The sequence below is a fragment of the Lissotriton helveticus genome, chromosome 2_1 (assembly GCF_964261635.1).
Source record: "Lissotriton helveticus chromosome 2_1, aLisHel1.1, whole genome shotgun sequence".
NCBI classification, from domain to species: Eukaryota; Metazoa; Chordata; class Amphibia; order Caudata; family Salamandridae; genus Lissotriton; species Lissotriton helveticus.
Genome location: NC_136059.1, coordinates 399,354,207 through 399,373,313, shown reverse-complemented (window position 1 = coordinate 399,373,313; position 19,107 = coordinate 399,354,207).

Genomic DNA, 19,107 nt, shown 5'->3' with positions numbered 1-19,107 from the left:
GACACTTACAGAAGCCTCACCTTCTCCATGCCTCCTACACAGTTCTACATGTACATCATAAATGCAAACAGAACAGAATTAATTATACATGTTAAATGGTTTATTTTTGCTGTTCTCAGAATGTATCAAATTTCACTAAAACAGTGACTTGAAGGTATTCATCATATAACAGCGGGGAAAAAAAAACACAATCAAAATGATTGTGTTTAAAAAACCCATACAACATAACAAATCAGAATTCAGAACTCCTTAAAGTTAACTTACTTTCCATGACGGCGAAGGATGTCCTATGAACAGCTTACACTCTGTTGTGCTGTTATTACTTTCAACCCGCCACTTTCTGAAAGAAAACCTCCATCGTTTTCAAAAACATGTTACATACAATAAATGACTTCTCGCTCTCTACCACACGTTTCCACAAGGCCAAATCGTGTCTGAGCCATTTATAACTCTTAGAATTCTTTTAAGCCAATCCCGTCATGTTGTATTTCCGCAACTTTCACAATTAAAATGTTGAAGATCATTTTCACAATCCTGGACTAGTAATATCTTCCCCTTCTTGCTCAATCATGTTCTACATTTCCTATCACACTGATACTGCTTACTATGAAGCAGACTTACACTACCTTTATGACTAGTACAATTATTTAATTCTCTACATCACTTTTAATCACAAAGCAATGTAAAACAGTAGACAGCATTGCAGACTTACATTCCCTCTACTCCATGTTTTGATTGGCTGCTTCAATTAGCTTATAAAAAGAAACAGTTTTTCTGAACTCATTCAAAGTGCACGTATTTCTCCATGACGTCCAGTATTATGGTAATAAGTTATGTCTCTGTACTACACTTATCCTCAAGGCCAAATCGTGTAGGAGCCATTAGAACTTCTTGAAATTCCTCAGAGCACATCCCGAGATTCTTTCCCTAAAATTTTGGTTTTAAAAACACCAGGTAAGAGTTTTTAAGGTCATACGACAATTTTTTTGTGAAAATTAAAACAGAATCATTGCAGAATGACCAGCCATTTCTACACTTTAAATAAGCTGTGTAATGTCCTGATGTTATTGAAGGACCATCATGATATATAATTGCTACAGTTACAAAAGTCCTTCCTGATATTGACAACTGTGAAGCCACAAAATTTTTAATTAAAGTTGTCAATTTTGTTCCATCAGGCCTACATCGTTGGAACATTAAAATGACATACTGGCCATATGTTCGTATAAATAATGTGGACATCATTTCAGATTTACATTGGCTACACTCCATGTTGTGATCAGCTGCTTTTACTAGCTTATTAAAAGAGACTGATTTACTGTCTGGCAAAGTTAAATATATAAATCTTTCTGAGTCTACACTAGTAGTACTTGATACCCTACAGTTCTCGCAGTCATGCTGCCATTGATAAGAAAGCCCAAACAGGTGATCTACATCTACACCTTCATCATGCAATACATCAAGCATATACATTAAAAACTCCTGACAATCTTGCTGACTATTTTGAGAGAATTGTGTTTTGCCTGAACATCTGTCTAACAGATTTCGAATTTCAGACACACTTTCTATGTTTGTTCTATCAGTGCTACATTTCTCTAACACAGAATTTAACAAACTGCAAAATCTTTGATCAGAATTGACCACAATCTCTTCTTTTACATTTTCTAGAGAAAACAAAACATTAACCACTACATTAGCATAGCAGTTGACACCAGAACTGTTTTCAAATTGAAAACCAACAACATCTTCAACAGAATCCTTTTTGTTTCTGCTTATAATTTCAGGTTCATCGACTTTTCGTCTTTTTGCTACAACCTCCCCAGTATTGGTCACATTTCTTCGTTTCCGGCCTACCACACGCTTCTCAAACAAAGGATACTGAGGCAAATGTGGCGCATACTCTCTTCTTAACCTATTGTATTCCTTAACACAATCTAGATCCGCACAAATGTTTGTGACATCACACTCAATCAAGTACAATCCCGATAAAGTTCTAACTCGTGACAATGCCACATATGCCATACCCTCCTTGAACACAGAACTGCCAATATTCACCAATGCACAGTCTACACTTAAACCTTGCGATTTATGGATTGTCACCGCATATGCCAAGCAAACAGGAAACTGCTTACGACGAACATATAAGTCTTTTACAAGCAAAAATCTAGCAGAACAACGACCAATTAGCTGTAATTCCTCAATGCCATCAAATTTAATTTTTAAAAATTCAATTCCATCTCTATTTCTGTATTTCACAAAATCAACAACATTACCCATTGATCCATTTACCAGACCTCTTTCAACATGTAAATTCCTTCTTAAAATTATACGGCAGTTCAAGCACACATTCAGAGTCTTTTCAAAACCTGCAGTTTTAGATATACTCTTCTCTAATGAATCCAATTTTGTTTTCAGATTCTCAGACAAAATAATTGTTGATCCCATATGCTCTACTCTGTCAATAGCTTCCAGTTTCACAATCTCTTGCTTTTCTAAATGCAACATTTTGTTGTTGAATTTGGCACATTCTGCAAGAGTTGGCATCAAACATATTCCAGATTTTTTCTCAGTAATTTTCTGAAAAATATTCTCAGGCACAACATCTTGGTCTGGATATAAATTTGTCAGTAATCGTGCATGTAAAGCTTCTTTCCCATGCTCGGTCACTTTTCCAATTCTAACATCTTGTAGAATAGTCTTGTAAACTTCATCCTTTGCCTGACGCATATTTTCATGCAGTTCAGCATAATTGAAGTTTAACCATATATTGACGTTGCCAATGCTCCCTAAGCACTTCCTGGTATCTTCATGCGTGAGCATTTTGAACACAGGTTGCCCTTTCACTGGTGTCAGCTGCAGAAGATCTCCGAAAACAATGATGTGTTTGCCACCAAATAACACATCATACTCTGTTTTGAGAACTTCTTGCATTCTCAAATGCACAAAGGCAAGCATGATATTGGAAACCATGCTTACTTCGTCAATGATAAGAAGTTTCATTTTCCTCAAGACTCTTGAAACTTCAAAACAAGCATCTCCAGATAGCTTGTGATATTCTAATTTGTTGTCATGCTCCACTGGCAGCATCAGTAAACGATGTAAAGTAATCCCTTTAATGTTATGTGCTGCCAGTCCAGTTGGAGCGGTGACAACACAAGACAGCGATGACTCTGTCCTTTCCTGCAAATAACATGAAATTGCTTTAATAAGGAAACTTTTTTCCAGTTCCCGCTTCTCCACTCACGTACAGTCGGACAGGCTTCAACGACGTACATGAGCACTCTTTCTTGTCATGACTTAATCCATGATCAATTTGCATGGTAAGTTCGTCATATATTTTCCTCTGCTCAACGTTGAGTTGTCTTTCCAACTCTTCTAAGTTAACCGCATCCTCCTGAGCATGTGCCATGGCTCTTTCCACTTCATTCATAGCAGTGGCAGCTTCATTTTCGATAACAGGTCCTCCTAGTGGATCCTGACTCAATGAAGCAGAACTCTGACTGTCCTGAGAACTGTCTCTGGCAATCTCGGCTGCAATCGTTGCTTCCTGCTCAATTTCCACATTCAACATTTCTACATATTTGGGAAAAGCAGGACATTCTATGGTCTCCTTGGCAGCATTGAAAGAGTCTTCGTAACAAAGGAAATCTCCAAGCAGTTCCTCTTCTGCACGCCAAGGCTTAAAAAGTTGCAAAAGTGCTAAATAGAAAAACTCCTTTTTTTCAGGAGATTCGCCACTCAATTTTCGATGGTTTATCAAGTGGCATTTTCTTTGCTTGACCAGACATCCCTCACTTCCTATTACAGCATACACTCCTTTCTCAGTATCTTCTTTGATGTTCCTCTTGAATATGTAATTTTGCAGAACCTCATACAGACAAACATTCTCGAGGTGACTGCTTCGATTTGGATAATATGTATCCAACATGTTGGTCTTCAAAATGTCGGTACTGTTTGGCTCCTTTTCCGCCAAATACTCAATTTCCCGTACAGGTTTGAGAACTCGATTATGCGTTGCAGCAAGACCAACACTCGCCCAAACGATACTCCTGGACTTGGCATAAAGACTTGCTGAAGACAACCGGTCAGAACATTCGAAAGCTCCGATTTCTCGATGCGACAACATCTTCAGACTGAAACTGTACAACTTCTTGCTGAGGCTCTTTTCATGGGAAATGTCCTCCCACATATCCTTCAATTCTGTCTTCTCTTTTTTGGTGATGTAAGATGTCACATACCGAGCCACAGCCATACAGTTATCAGCCACAAACTGTATATCCATGTTAGAATTCCACATGGACAAAATCACCGGGTTGTAGTCGTTGATGTACTTAGACTCTTCGTTCCTCTTCAAATTGTATGTGTTTTTAGGTGATTTCTTCATCACATTATGTCGCAGCGAAGACATCAAACTGTTCACTCTTCCTTTAGAAATCACCGGTCGTGGAAAGCCAAAACGACATTTGGTGTAGAACTTGTCTTTGTTCCGGAATTTACGACGACAGTACTTTCCACATCGATGGCTTTGGAAACGTAGAACTTTTTCTCTTAGGCTTTTTTTCTCCTTTGCGTTTGGAACAGCACACGTAGAATACTGTTCTATGAAACTCATCACTGAGTCTTCTGCATCCGTTCCAAATTTAGGTGCATCCTTGATCCACAGCAACATATGTATATGAGGAGCACCTCTTGCTTGGTACTCCTTCCTCCAGAAGAAATCCAACACCTCTCCAAGAGGTGGATTCTTCTTATTCATGATGAAAGACATCATACCTTCAAATCTATGATTGAAGTACCTACATACATTGACTGGATCCAAAGAGCACAGTTCTCCGGGTGTCTTGAATTCAATGTTTTCTACGTTAGCATTTGCCTCTCGTAGAAATTCAAGTAAGTCTTCCCAGCCATACTCAGCACAGCTCAGAGTGAGGAACCATGTGGGAGTTCCTAAGTTCCTCAGCATACATTTTAAATCACCATGACGACGGTACCAGTACTCATTAGTACCACGCTGACACGCCATGAGATTAATCAGGTGAGAATCCAAAATACTGTCTTGGACATTGACTTTATCCATAAAGTCACTTGCCGAGATGTTTTGCATGTGTATACCACTTTTCAAGATGTGGTTCACTGCATATGACAGTCCAGACAGATCGCTTTCAAACAGGAGATGAAACAAATAAGGAATGCATTGTCGAAACCTAGGATCTCCTGCATACAATCGCAAAGTCCGGTATTCAGAAGCAGGAATTTGATGAGGTCGCTCATCATATCTTCCTCCCTGACCTGTTGGAAAAAGCTGTGGGAAACACCGAGCTTCCAAACTTTCCTCCCAAACACTAATGGGACTCCCTTTCGCTTGTTTCATTTGAAACAACTCAATAGCATTCCCCATGACTTCCTTGGAATGCAAAGGATGAACACTATAATGTTCATATATTTCTTCACTAGTACAGGGTTCTACTTTCTCAATTTGACCAGCACACAAATCGCTATCCTCTTCCTCACTTACTTCCTCTTCTGCAACATATACATTTTTATAGTATTTATTATATTTTTTCAAATACAATGTTGCCCTTTTGACTTTCCTAACATCTACTAAATCTTGCCATATTTTCTTATTCTTTGTCGGAACCCCATTAACTAAGATAACCAGAGGTTCCTCTTCCACTTTTTCTACTCCAATTGTGTTAATGTTTTTCTTCAAATCTAGAGGCAAATAAACAACTCTTCCCTTTAATCCTCTCTGTAAATCTGATGGAGGCAATTTCCCTGTCTTTGGCTCCATTCTTACAATAGCCTGAAAGGGATGGATACTTTGAATCAAAATAGATTCATAAGTATTTAAATCCTTCAATTCAGAAGGAATCTCAACCAATTCCAGAATATTATGAACTGCTCTAGCAGGCATCTGGTTTTGATTTAATTTGTTACAACAATAAGTACACACACGTTGATCCAATCCCAAATCAAAACAATTTTCTACCATCAAGTATGTTGTAAAATCCTTCCATTCACTATTATTTTCCCTTTCACTTTTTCCATATAAATCCACTAACTTAGTCTGATTCTTATAATAAGTGCGTCGACAACACACACAAGTGAAATTTGGCCTCTCACTTGATTTCACCTCAAACGTCGCAATTTCCCTCTGGAAATTATCTGTACTGGAAACCTGTACACTATCTTCCACATTACTCTCTTCTTCTTGGTCAATTTCAACATTCTCCTCTTTACTTCCAAAGTAACAAAACTCAATTTCTTCACATATATTCTTCACATCTATTTCAGAACCATGCAAAAGAGCAGCGCATAATTGTTTAAGCATAATTGCTGGACTCTTAGCATAATACAACATTCTAACTAATTTCCTCACTTTATTATGATGCACTGCTAGCATCCTGAAATGATGAAAAACACTCTGGCATACCTCCTGGAAAGACAAGCCAGTGAATGACCATGCAAACCTATCACTTCTCTCACTCTGCAAGGATCTAATTCTTGCAACAACTTCATTTTCTGCTTCAAACTTTTCTTATTAAATGACCGTATAAAATCACAAAGCAAATTGATGGAATCCTGTCGTACACTGCAAATACTACTACACTTCCAGGTGTACACAGGACCCTTAGGACGTCTCCCTAAAACCTCATTACCTAACACCTCTTCTATCTCTGTTGTCACAAGTTTTTCTTTTTCAACTGGACAACCATCTTTCACTTCATAAGCTCGACCACTGGTGTCAACTGCATGCACCAAATCATTATCCTGGAAATAACTCTCCTCATTAAAAAATGCCTCAGAGCTTGAACTATGCATCCATTCTCCAGAAAAAACTTCACAAAAATTACTACGATTAACTATTCTCTTCCATCTACTATTTCTTTTGAAATCATAAATTGCCTTGTTTAGCTTCCTAATTCTATTGATTGTCAAAATAAATAACTTACGTTTAATTTCAAATGCCTGATCAATAACTTTCTCAACTATTTTTCTTCTCTTATAAAAAACCACTTTCTGTTGACCTTTCTTAATATTTTTTAACAAATTGCCAATTATCCTGTTGCGGAACATTCGTTTACGAATGTCCCTAAACTGTTGTTTCCTTCTACTTTCATGCATAGAGTTATCTCTTACTCTAGCAGTAACATTTTTCATTGGCCTTTCCTTACCGTTTGAATTGCTTCTCCTTTTCTGGACTGAAACATTTTCTGTAGTAATATTTTTTTTACTACAGATATTTCTTATGAATGTTTTTGTACTCTTACCCGGTGCTTTCTTGGTGACTTGACAAATCTTTTTGTTAGAGGACTGCTGCTTTTTTTCATTCACCTGCTGTCTTTGACGTTTTGCAGCCTTTCTCACTCTTTCTTTGGTTGCATGCTGAAATCTTGAAATGATCTGCAGTTGAATCTGTGGTAAAATATAATAAAAAATGTTATTAACCACTATTACCCAACAGTAAATTAATAACAGTCATCAAAAACTTAACACACTACTTAACATTTTTACATAGAAGATTTTTTTGTACATGGCAAATTTAGAATACAGAAATAGCAGAAAAGAAATGGAATTTATATTCATTTTACCTGTGCTGTTTTATATATGAATCTGATCTAATTTTATGACCATATTTTAATATTTTATTGAAGACACTACACATAACCTGTTTTTGAAGGTGTCTTTATTTTTAAATTAAACGGTTTACATTTTTACTTTTTATTTATTATAAATTTATAAAATAAATGTTTATAGTTCCATAGGCTCAAGCACGTCAGCTTCCCATCCTATGTCATACAATTCTGACAAATCTGCATCCTCATCACGTTGTTCTTCATCCTCAGGATTGAAATCATCCAAGGGATCAACATCCACTGATGTTTCAATTACGAGTTCAATGTTGAGGTCGAAATCAACTGATTGCTGATTGTCGCTCATGTTGATGTTGTCTTTATCTTTAAAGAAAGATAACAACAATGAGATGTTGCAGAGTAAGAGACAAATCTCAGAGATTATAATAGTAAAATTGTTTAACAAGAGTAACATTTTGCAGCTATTATTTAACCATGTCCAACGATGCTGAGGAGAGGAGGTGAAGCCTATCTCCAATTTTTCACTGAACAGGACTCATCTCTTCTTAACCTTGGATAAACCTCACCGACTCTGTGTCCCCTGCACATAATTAAATGTAAAGGGGCAGATTTATATTAAGTAGCACATCCCCAGGGATGCACCAGTTAACGTGCACCACTACTCTGCCACCCACGATGTGCCGCATTTACAATCAGATAGGACAAAGCTGCATCAAAACCCTGAGCCTGCTTGAAGCAGGCATAGATCTTGACGCAGGTAGGCTGAAAGCTAAAGCAACAACTAAGTGTCGTGTGCAGAAGTTGCAAAAAAGGAAAAATGGAGTTTAAACCAGTAATGAGCCCATGCTAACTTAACACAGTGTAAAGATATCCAGGATCTACATCAGTTTGGGGTTCACGAACCTGGCAGGTACAAGGCACTGAGGCTTTGCACCGTGCATGTCTCATCCCAAATCATATGTTGTTTGTGAATGAAACAATTTCCCAGACCAAATGCTTTGGATTGGCTACTTCTAAAAAATTAAACACCCCTACTATCCCGGAGTTAGAGGAATATGATGGTTGGAGTAATTTTACTCGGTTGTCCATTAGTGATTTACAGGCCCTACTCCGTAATTCTTCCTTTAACATTTCCAGTATAAATCCAAAAGGTTGGCTGCTTTGGCAACGTGCCTTATCCACGGTTTAATAACGCTGCCTTTTGCTTTATATAAGTTTTCAAATTGTATGAAATATATACCAATAGGTCGTTATGAACCTTTAGGTAGTGGTTTTCTTCATGAGGTCTGGTCGCTTCCATACACATACAGATGTTTCAAAGATGATCAAAAAGTTTATCTGAATGGAGAGGAATGCACTGAGACGCCAGATCATTCACTAATGTGTAGGCACATACAGTTACACGGTTCATGCAACAAAGACCGACCAAATATGGCTTGCGTGTTGCAAGGCACGCCAGTTCTTGCTATCATCCCCACGTTCAGTTGTTGGAAAATGGTAGTTATTTGATGCTCAATAATGAAGATTGTTCTGGGTTAATTAAAAGTATTCCTTTTATCGTAACAGTAAGTAAACGGGTTATTTGCTGCAGAAATGTTCTATTTCCTCCCACACATGAACATAGGGAGTTTTCAATCTGGCCACAAATACCAACCGTGGGAGCAGATTTCAACGGCATGGCAAGAATAAGGGCTCTTTTGTCTCAGAGAGAGGTGGCCTTGAGTTCGGCCCGTGAAACTTTCGTGCTTCACATAGCGAACACCCGTACAGAGGTGCAGACCCTTTTAAATACTGATTCGCCTTTCCATTTCAGCAAGATGGTTCGGACTATCTTTAACGCGTCCTCCACAAAGGGCCTGGCGCACTTTTTTAAAGTTGTTACCAGTGGTCTCGTGACTTCATTTGAGAAAATCTTTGGAGTCATCCCTGCTTTCTTTCATTCTATTTTTTCCACTGTGCTTGGTGGATTCCCATTTTTACTTGCATTACCAGCGGACGCTCTTGTGCTTTTTTACATTTTTAAATATGGATGTCCCTCCTGTGCAAGCTCCCGCCCTGCAGCTGCTGACGCTGTTCCGCAATCGCATGCTTGAATATTATGGCACAATGCCGTTGGCGATATTAAGCACGGCATATGGATTATCTTTTCGATTCTCCTACTTCACCTGTGTCCAGCCTGTATTTCACTGCCTGACCTGTGATTTCGATTGGGCCATTGATTTGTGTCTCTGCGGACCGGTTTCTCCTGACGTCGACTTTAATCAGCTGATGAGTCCTATCATTACTCACGAGTTGGTTTGTCCTGGCGAAAGGATTATGGCTGTGGCATTGATGCATGGACTAATTGGTGCCTGGAATTTACTGGCGGCAACACAGTCTTTCTTGGAACAGAGCTTTCTTGAAAACCCACCGAGCTGTCCTCTGATGGTGATAGAGGATCCGGTGCTGGGAGAGCACGTATGTTCTTTTCCGCTTTTAAATTGGATGGCTGAACTCTTTTCGGATGAAGACGGTGACTTCCTATTGGAGGCTGTTGCAGCTTATTTTGCATACACAGTTATGTCATAGACCTTTTTCATGTTTGATATGCTGAGTACTAGCATTTCATTGACAATTCATTGACTTATTTGTCAAGTTTTTATTATTTAGCTTGCCTATTGGCTTAAGCCTCGATAAAGTAGTTGGCTGTTTTATTTTTCTTTAGCATTAAATTTTCCTAGTTTTTAATGTTTTACCTTGCGGACCGTCCACATATAAAGTTGCAATCTGCTCTCATGAGATGGCACTTCTATTATCTTATTCAGTTCGTTTCCGGATCATGGGGGGGTGTCATGTAGATCCTGGATATCTTTACACCGTGTTAAGTTAGCATGGGCTCATTACCGGTTTAAACGCCATTTTTCCTTTTTTGCAACTTCTGCACACAACACTTAGTTGTTGCTTTAGCTTTCAACCTAGTAGTTCATCGTGGTTTACATGAGAATAATATGTTATTGCTCTACTATCTGCTTTGCTTGTTAAACTATATCTGTACAGCGAGTGCTGAAGTTTCAAGAACAACACGATACAGAATTGTTATGAGGTCTGATCTCCACGACTTCATACTCATAACATAAGTGCAGCTTCTGCCAATTCTGGGCATGAGGCGGGTTTTATATTGCTTTGCCGAACACACATACACAACACTTGATGCGGTCCACATGAAGAGAGAGCTGGTGTATGCTGATGTGATTCCTTCAAATCTAAGACACTAAAGTATGGGCACGCCCTAAACCAACACAAAGAGACCTTCTTAGCAAATAATATAATATGTGTATTAGGGAGGGTGAGATATAAGCAGCCGCGGGCCGTGGAGGGAGTTACGGTGGGGCAGGGAGGCGGGGAGGGGGAGGGGCAGGGTGGAGCCCTCTCCACCCTGCCCCTCCCCCTCCCCGCCTCCCTGCCCCACCGTAACTCCCTCCACGGCCCGCGGCTGCTTATAAGTGTTGCTAACTGTTATTCATTTACAGCATGTTAACATACTGTCACCATTCGCTTTTTATGTACTAGTAACTATGCTGGTAATTTTGCCACTGATAATATGTGTACTTGTATTATCTAAGATACTACGCCTGAGAAGACGGCATTAGTAAATAAACATTTCAAATACACATGTGTTCTTCTTAACTCCATGTTCTAGTTTCTAATAAATATATAACGACCGAGTGTTCATGAGTTCCACGTATCCTGAGGTACTATAAGTTCATATTCTGGATTGTCTAAACATTGAGAGTTTGTTATATCCAATGTGACACTGTACCTAGCTTGCTAAGGGGTTTTTGAGTACTAAGGTGAGTTTTGGGGCACCCTAATTCGCCGAGGTTCCAATCCTCTGTGCACACTTCTGTGTGAGAACAGAAACCCTGCGACAGGGGCACCCCTGAGCCTTGCTGGAGCTTCATCACACTTGCGATACAACTCCAGCAATGCGCCACCTTTACGGCACAGATACGTCACGCATCTATGCTGTTTTTGCCCCATGGTGCGCCGCATTGTAAATGCAGCACACCATGGGTGGCGGAACAGCGGCACAGGATGACTAACACATCCCTGGTGATGCGCCAGTCATCATAAATCTATCCCTATGCTTCTTATCTTGTTAGAGATGAACCGCCATATGTATCATCAACGTTTTTTGCATTTCCTAAATAGCGAACTTTAAGGAATAAATAGCGATTCTTTACCATTCCTAGTTTGCGATGAGCTATTTGCTAATTACAAATTACCCATTCATTTCCATGGAGCAGGAGGCCCATAGGAATGAAGGTGCAATTTGCGATTAGCAATTACCTCATCGCAAATTACGAATTTTTCCGAGGGTGCAGGGGTGTCTCAAGAACACCCTGCTGCACCCCTGAAAAAGAAATTTGGGGGCATATGGAGCACATAAATTTTGAAATCATTCCTTTACCTCAAAAACGATTTTCAACTCATAATTTGAAAACACTGCCCACAGGGAAATGACTTAAAATGTCCTCAAGACACATGAGAGTTTTTTTTTAAAGCCTTTGCAACTTTTTTGGGTCACTTTTAACATGGCTATGTAACTCAAACAATCAAAATCTAAATTTACCATGCACAGGTGGGAGCATATTTACAAGGAATTTGCTCCACGGGGAAAGGTCTTTTAATTTAATATTGGAAAAATAACATCAGAGACACTGAAATGCCTTATAAAGAAGCATACACCATTATGTCCCTGTCATAAATTTTAAAAGCCTTCATTTTCCCCAAAAACGATTTTCAAGTCATAATTTAAAAACACTCCACATGGGGAAATGACTTAAAATGTCCTTAAGACACATGAATGCGTTTTTTGATTGCCTTTGCAGCATGTTTCGGTCACCTTTAACATGCCTATGTAACGCAAACATTCAAAATCTAAATTTGCCATGCACAGGTGGGAGCATATTTACAAGCAATTTGCTCCACAGAGAAACTTCTTACATTGAAATGGGAAAAATAACATCAGAGACTCTCAATTACCTTATAAAGAAGCATACACCATTATGTCCTTGTCATAAATATTAAAACCATTGCTTTTCCTCAAAAACGATTTACAAGTCATAATTTGAAAACACTCCACAGCTCCTATGCACATAAAAACCCTGTCAGTACTAATACTTCACATTTTCTCCAATTACAATTTCTCAAAGAAACAAAATCTATTTGTAAAACACTTGAGACAAACCAACATTTGAAAAACACAACTTTCTTCATAATTTTCTCCTTAAAGCACACTATTTTCTATCTAAATTAAAGAAATCTTTTCTCACCTTAGCAAATACTTTGAGTTTCAAAACAGTCTCAGAAACACACCAATTTGTCTTCAGCAGAGCAAAAGGTATGCACTCCAGAGTCTGCAGCTATCAAAAGCACAGAAATGCTGTAATTCTTCACACATATCTCTCATGTCACCCAATCAAAACTCTTCCCTCACTTTTTTTCAAATCAAAACCCTTCCCCCCCTCTGCCCCCTCTCTGCTTTTTCTGCATAGCAACCACCTCTTCCAAGACCTCTGGTATTTCCAAGTTCACACAACAATGTTGCAATTGAACTCTGAACTCTCAGTGCACCTGCATATCCAGTGCATACTTTCATTTAATGATTTTTTCTTCGCCACTCAAAATACATCTTTCAACGAACTCATCCATGCACCCTAACTTTCTGTTTTCAGCAATCAAAATCCACCAATCACTCTTACTGCTTCATTAACACAGAAACTCCTCAGTTTTTTTCATTTTACACTCTCATTTTTTCAACTGCCATTTCATTGCCACACTTCATCTGACTGCAGGAGAACCTTCTCTCGCCATGTTTTCTGTCTGGATTGTTGGACATACACACACATATATATATATATATTACCTACTGGCGGTCGCCAGTAGGTATATATAGTTTGGATTTTTTCTCTATGGGATTTTTGAAAATTCTATGTCTAATAACTTTGGCGTTTGTGGACGGAATTGGCTGCAATTTTCAGGAAAATGGAACATTTTGTTTCTGAGCAGCCCCTGAAAATTTGGGGGGGTTTCGTCAAGGGGGGGCCGAGAAAAAAGGGGGGTCCCAAAACGTGTTTTTAACATTGAGTTTTCCATAGGGCGGTTGGCCTCACTTTTAGCCCGAACGGCTGAATGGATTTGCACGAAACTTGGCAAAATTGTAGGGACTGGTAGCCCGATGTGCCTTTGCTAGGTCTCAATATATGTGCTCCAGTGGATTTTGAGAAATTAACGTTCAAAAAAATATATATATCTGTAACAGCGGACCGGGCAGCGCTCCAGTTCGCGTACTTTTCGCGTTATGGAGCTTTGTGAAGCGAAGCTGATTGGTTCTCCGGCGTCTGTAAACATTCCAAACAGTCCGTAGCGGCCGCCATCTTGTCTCTCGGTAGGATCGAGAGACAAGAGGAGGCCAAAGCGAAGGGGAAAATGACCATAAGGGGGCATAGTAGATCCTCCCTGACCCCCTAGGTTTGATGTGGAGGTTTTAAAAGGGCCCCGCGGGGCAAAAAAAAAAAAATAATAATAATCGAACGGCTGAATGGATTTGCACGAAACTTGGCAAAATTGTAGGGACTTGTAGCCCGATGTGCCTTTGCCAGGTCTCAATATATGTGCTCCAGTGGATTTTGAGAAATTAACGTTCAATAAAAGATATATATCTGTAACAGCGCTCCGGGCAGCGCTCCACTTCGCGTACTTTTCGCGTTACGGAGCTTTGTGAAGCGAAGCTGATTGGTTCTCCGGCGTCTGTAAACATTCCAAACAGTCCGTAGCGGCCGCCATCTTGTCTCTCGGTAGGATCGAGAGACAAGAGGAGGCCAAAGCGAAGGGGCAAATGACCATAAGGGGGCATAGTAGATCCTCCCTGACCCCATAGGTTTGATGTGGAGGCTTTAAAAGGGCTCCGCGGGGCAAAAAAAAAAAGAAAAAAATCGTTTTTTTGGTGGGGTGCGCCCGGTTAGCGTAACGGGAAGCGGACTGGGGAGCGTACTACAAGGAATGAAGAATGATTGACTTTTAACTTATTGTATGTTTATAGACTTTTTTAAACTTTTTTTTCTGCTGAGTGACGTCTCGGCCTATCTTCACGGGATGCAGTCCCTACCATCTCGGCGTTTAAGCCCAGGGGGACCGGTAGTGTGGGAGAGATAACGGGGCATATTATCAAGGGGGTTTATCTCCGCTTTTTTGGCTTTAAAAGCCAAGAAAGCGGAGATAAAATTATCTCCGTATTACCTAGCTGTCGCTAACACCAGTTAGCGACCGCTAGTAGGAGATAGCGACCATCTTGGGCCCCACTTTGCATGTCAGTGATATTTATCACTAATGACATGCAAAGTGGGCATGCCAAGATGTTAGCGACTGGAAACAGTTGCTAACATCGCTATCTCCTATTACCAACTTTTGGAGATATTCGCGCTAAGCGCGAATATCTCCAAAAAGTAACACCTGCCCTGAGCAGTTCTTAGCCATGTTATCCAATGGGAGGTGGATAACATGGCTAAGAGCATTAGCTCGGTAATGCATGAATATCGCTGACTTTTCAGCGATATTAATGCATTGCGGCCGTTTTTTATCGCATTTGCGATAAACCTTGATAATAGCAAGGTTTTCTGCGATAATTTCTGACGATGCTTAGCGGTAAAAAATTCGTTGCTAAGCATCGTTAGGGATAAATATCGCTTAACTTTGGTAATATGCCCCAACGTCTGTTAACGTTCGATTCGAAGGAAATCAGGAAGTGTTGAAAAACATTGTCTGCGCCATCTTGCCTTTTTTCAAATGCCACACTTTTGTTGTGCACGGCAGCCATTTTAGATGACTTGACCAGACCCACTCTCTGCACGCTGTCGATCCTTAGCATGGCTCCCCACCCTCGCAAGCATCTCCCCCAGGCACTGGTCACCCCCGCTCTCTGTCTTATGCATGGGCAATAAACCTCCCCCCATCTGCGCTGCTCTTCCCTGAGAATCACACCCTGTGCCCGCCCGACACCTCCCTTTCGCCCTATTCACTACCGCACCCTCTGACACCCCTCTTCCTCTGTGTCCGATTGTCCAGGCCGGTCCCAGGCTATCAGCTAGCCTTGCAGATGTAGTTTATGGCCCCAGCTGTAAAGAATCACCCCTCTTCAAAGGAGTTATAGTAGATCAAGGCCCACACCCGATGAGATCCGTCACACCACACGCGTTCCTACTATCTGAAAACCATCCTGTATTGTGATTGGGGTGTCACATTAAAAATATATAGCACTCCAACAAAGTAGTAGGATTATAAAACTTTAATAACTTATAAATATATACAACAAAACAAAAACAGTAAAAACATTTAAACATTTTTAGGGAAAAAGAAGGAACAATGGTCAGTAGCGGTCGGTTGTGCGAATAGTCCCAAGGCAGCACAACGTCCAGATTTCTGGACGGCACCCAGGTGATGTTGCCTGGGTGCCGCACTGATTTGGGTATCCGGCGTGGGGCGTCCCGGGGGGTGGGTCGTCAGTAGCGGTCTGTTGTGCGAATAGTTCCAAGGCAGCAGAACGCGCTGAAATGTGGATGGCACCAAGGTGATGTCCAGTAAGTTGCCGCCCTCTGAATAACGGCGTGGGGCGCCCCGGGGGGGGGGGGGAGGCGGCGTGAACGGGCCTCCCCAGGTGGAGCCTCGTCTGCTGTAGTGGGGCGCCCCTTTACCGTTTCAGTTGCCATTCCGTCCGCTTTTGGTCCACTGTGTCAAAATCCGCAATTCAGCTGAGTTGCGCCCACTCTTGCAGTGCAGCGATAGGCGGCTGTCACAGGACTCTCAAAATGGCGGCAGGCTCTTTCCTTTTTGGGCCTGGTCCACTGAAATGGCCCTGGGACACCTTGGAAATCGGACGCTTGTCTGCTAAGTCTTGGACCCCATTCTCGAAAGCGTCCCCTCCGCCTTGAGGATTCTACAAAAGTCTTGGGGGCCCTCGACTCCTGCAGGCTTCCGGTGGGGAGCGGCTGCCATGATTGCTCGCGGAATGACCACGACGGAGCCACGAGATGGTGGTGCTTTCATGCTGACGCCAGTTTCAGTCTGAAACATCCAGAAACAAGGTGGGGCTTTCATCGTTTGGGGAAAAAAAATAGTTTTCATCCAATGAAAAGTGTTATTTTTAGGTCATATGATCAAGCCTTCCATCATTAGGAAACCAAAAGTAAAATGAACCAATGAAAAGTTTTATAAACAAGTCACATGACCTATTATGCGGCATAGGGTATAAAAAGCGTAGAAAATCCGTTGGCACGTGAGGCGGCGTCAGTAGCGGACCGATGTGCGAATAGGCCGAAGGCAGCACAACGCGCCAAGATCCGGATGGCACCGAGGTGGTGTCCAGCAAGTTGTCGCACTGGTGTGGCCATCCTACAATGCTGAAAGTCGGCGTGGGGTGCCCCGTTGGCCTGTGAGATGGCGGCAGTAGCGGACCGATGTGCGAATGGGGCCAAAGGCAGCGCAACGATATTTTCTGAATAGAAGACACCACAAGGCGCTGAGATGCCAAGATCCGGATGGCACCGAGGTGGTGTCTAGCAAGTTGTCGCACTGGTGTGGCCATCCTACAATGCTGAAAGTCGGCGTGGGGCGCCCCGTTGGCCTGTGAGATGGCGGCAGTAGCGGACCGATGTGCGAATGGGGCCAAAGGCAGCGCAACAATATTTTCTGAATAGAAGACACCACAAGGCGCTGAGATGCCAAGATCCGGATGGCACCGAGGTGGTGTCTAGCAAGTTGTCGCACTGGTGTGGCCATCCTACAATGCTGAAAGTCGGCGTGGGGCGCCCCGTTGGCCTGTGAGATGGCGGCAGTAGCGGACCGATGTGCGAATGGGGCCAAAGGCAGCGCAACAATATTTTCTGAATAGAAGACACCACAAGGCGCTGAGATGCCAAGATCCGGATGGCACCGAGGTGGTGTCTAGCAAGTTGCCGCACTGGTGTGGCCATCCTACAATGCTGAAAGTCGGCGTGGGGCGCCCCGTTGGCCTGTGAGATGGCGTCAGTAGCGGACCGATGTGCGAATGGGGCCAAAGGCAGCGCAACAATATTTTCGGAATAGAAGACACCACAAGGCGCTGAGATTCGGTTAGCACCGAGGTGGTGTCTAGCAAGCTATGCAGCTGAGTTGCGTGCGCACTTGCGGCGAATAGGTCGAAGGCAGCACAACAATGTTTTCTGAATAGAAGACACCACAAGGCGCTGAGATTCGGTAGGCACCGAGGTGGTGTCTAGCAAGTTGCCGTACTGGTGTGGCCATCCTACAATCCTGCTCCGAATAACGGCGTGGGGTGCCCGAAGGGGGGGGGGAGGCGGCGTGAACGGGCCTTCTAGGTGGAGGCTCGTCTGCTGTAGTGGGGCGCCCCTTTACCGTTTCAGTTGCCATTCAGCTGAGTTTCGGCCGCTCTTGATGCTACAGCGACAGGCGGCTGCAACAGGACTCTCAAAATGGCGGCCTGTTCTTTGGATTTGGGCCTGGTCCACTAAAATGGCCCTGGGACACCTTAGAACTCGGACGCTCGAATTTTTTTTCCTTTCCTCTACATGCAAAAAAAGGTAAATGCCCGGTACGTTACACGCTTCATCTGCCACGATGTACTCTCCAGAGGAACCGAAAAAAAATATAGTTATGGTAACTATACCATGCATCGTCATATGGAGAGGTGGCACCGATTAATTATAGTGCTGCATAAAAGAGAGATTTGGAGGAGAACCCCCGACCTGCCAGTACATTCATCAAAGAAGTGGCACTGACAGCATCAGAGGCAAGGGAAACGGTCCCAAATATTTAGAAGAACTTTGGAAAGATTAAAATGACATGTTTAGATTGTGGCAAATTAATTTCATGTGGACAGATGAGTGTTACTCTAATAAATACAGCATATGAACATCATCATAGTCGATGGTTGGTAGAGACATTTTGACTATATCCTGGACCTGCCCGTCCTCGCCCAAAATGGCGCCGGAATAAATGGGACTCGTAACTCCTTGTTGTGTACTGGTTGCACAACCTTGATATCACGAGATACGTATGCAGTTTTGAAGCACATGGCGGGCGGGGACGAGAATAGATTGAATATTTCGATATCCCTATTGATATTAAGTTCTGATGTGTTATTGATTACTGTACTATTGAAAGTTCGAATTAACGTCACCCATGGTACTTGCCCGCAAATGTATATCTAGATAATTTTATTGTAACTGGCCCTGTCGTATTTTAATTATAAAATGTACGTCCACCGATTCCGCAACTGTTAGACACTTTAGTTCTTGCAACCTAATTGCCCGCCCGTTACGTTCCTCTACAGTGTAAATGTCTACTCATCATATACGATTACAGTTTGCTCCGTGGCCGGCCCACGTGGTTATAGGCCCGTATTTGTATAATGACATTTTCACAATAAAGGTTTTTAAAAGAAAACATGGTAGTAGTATATACATTGGTAAAGTTT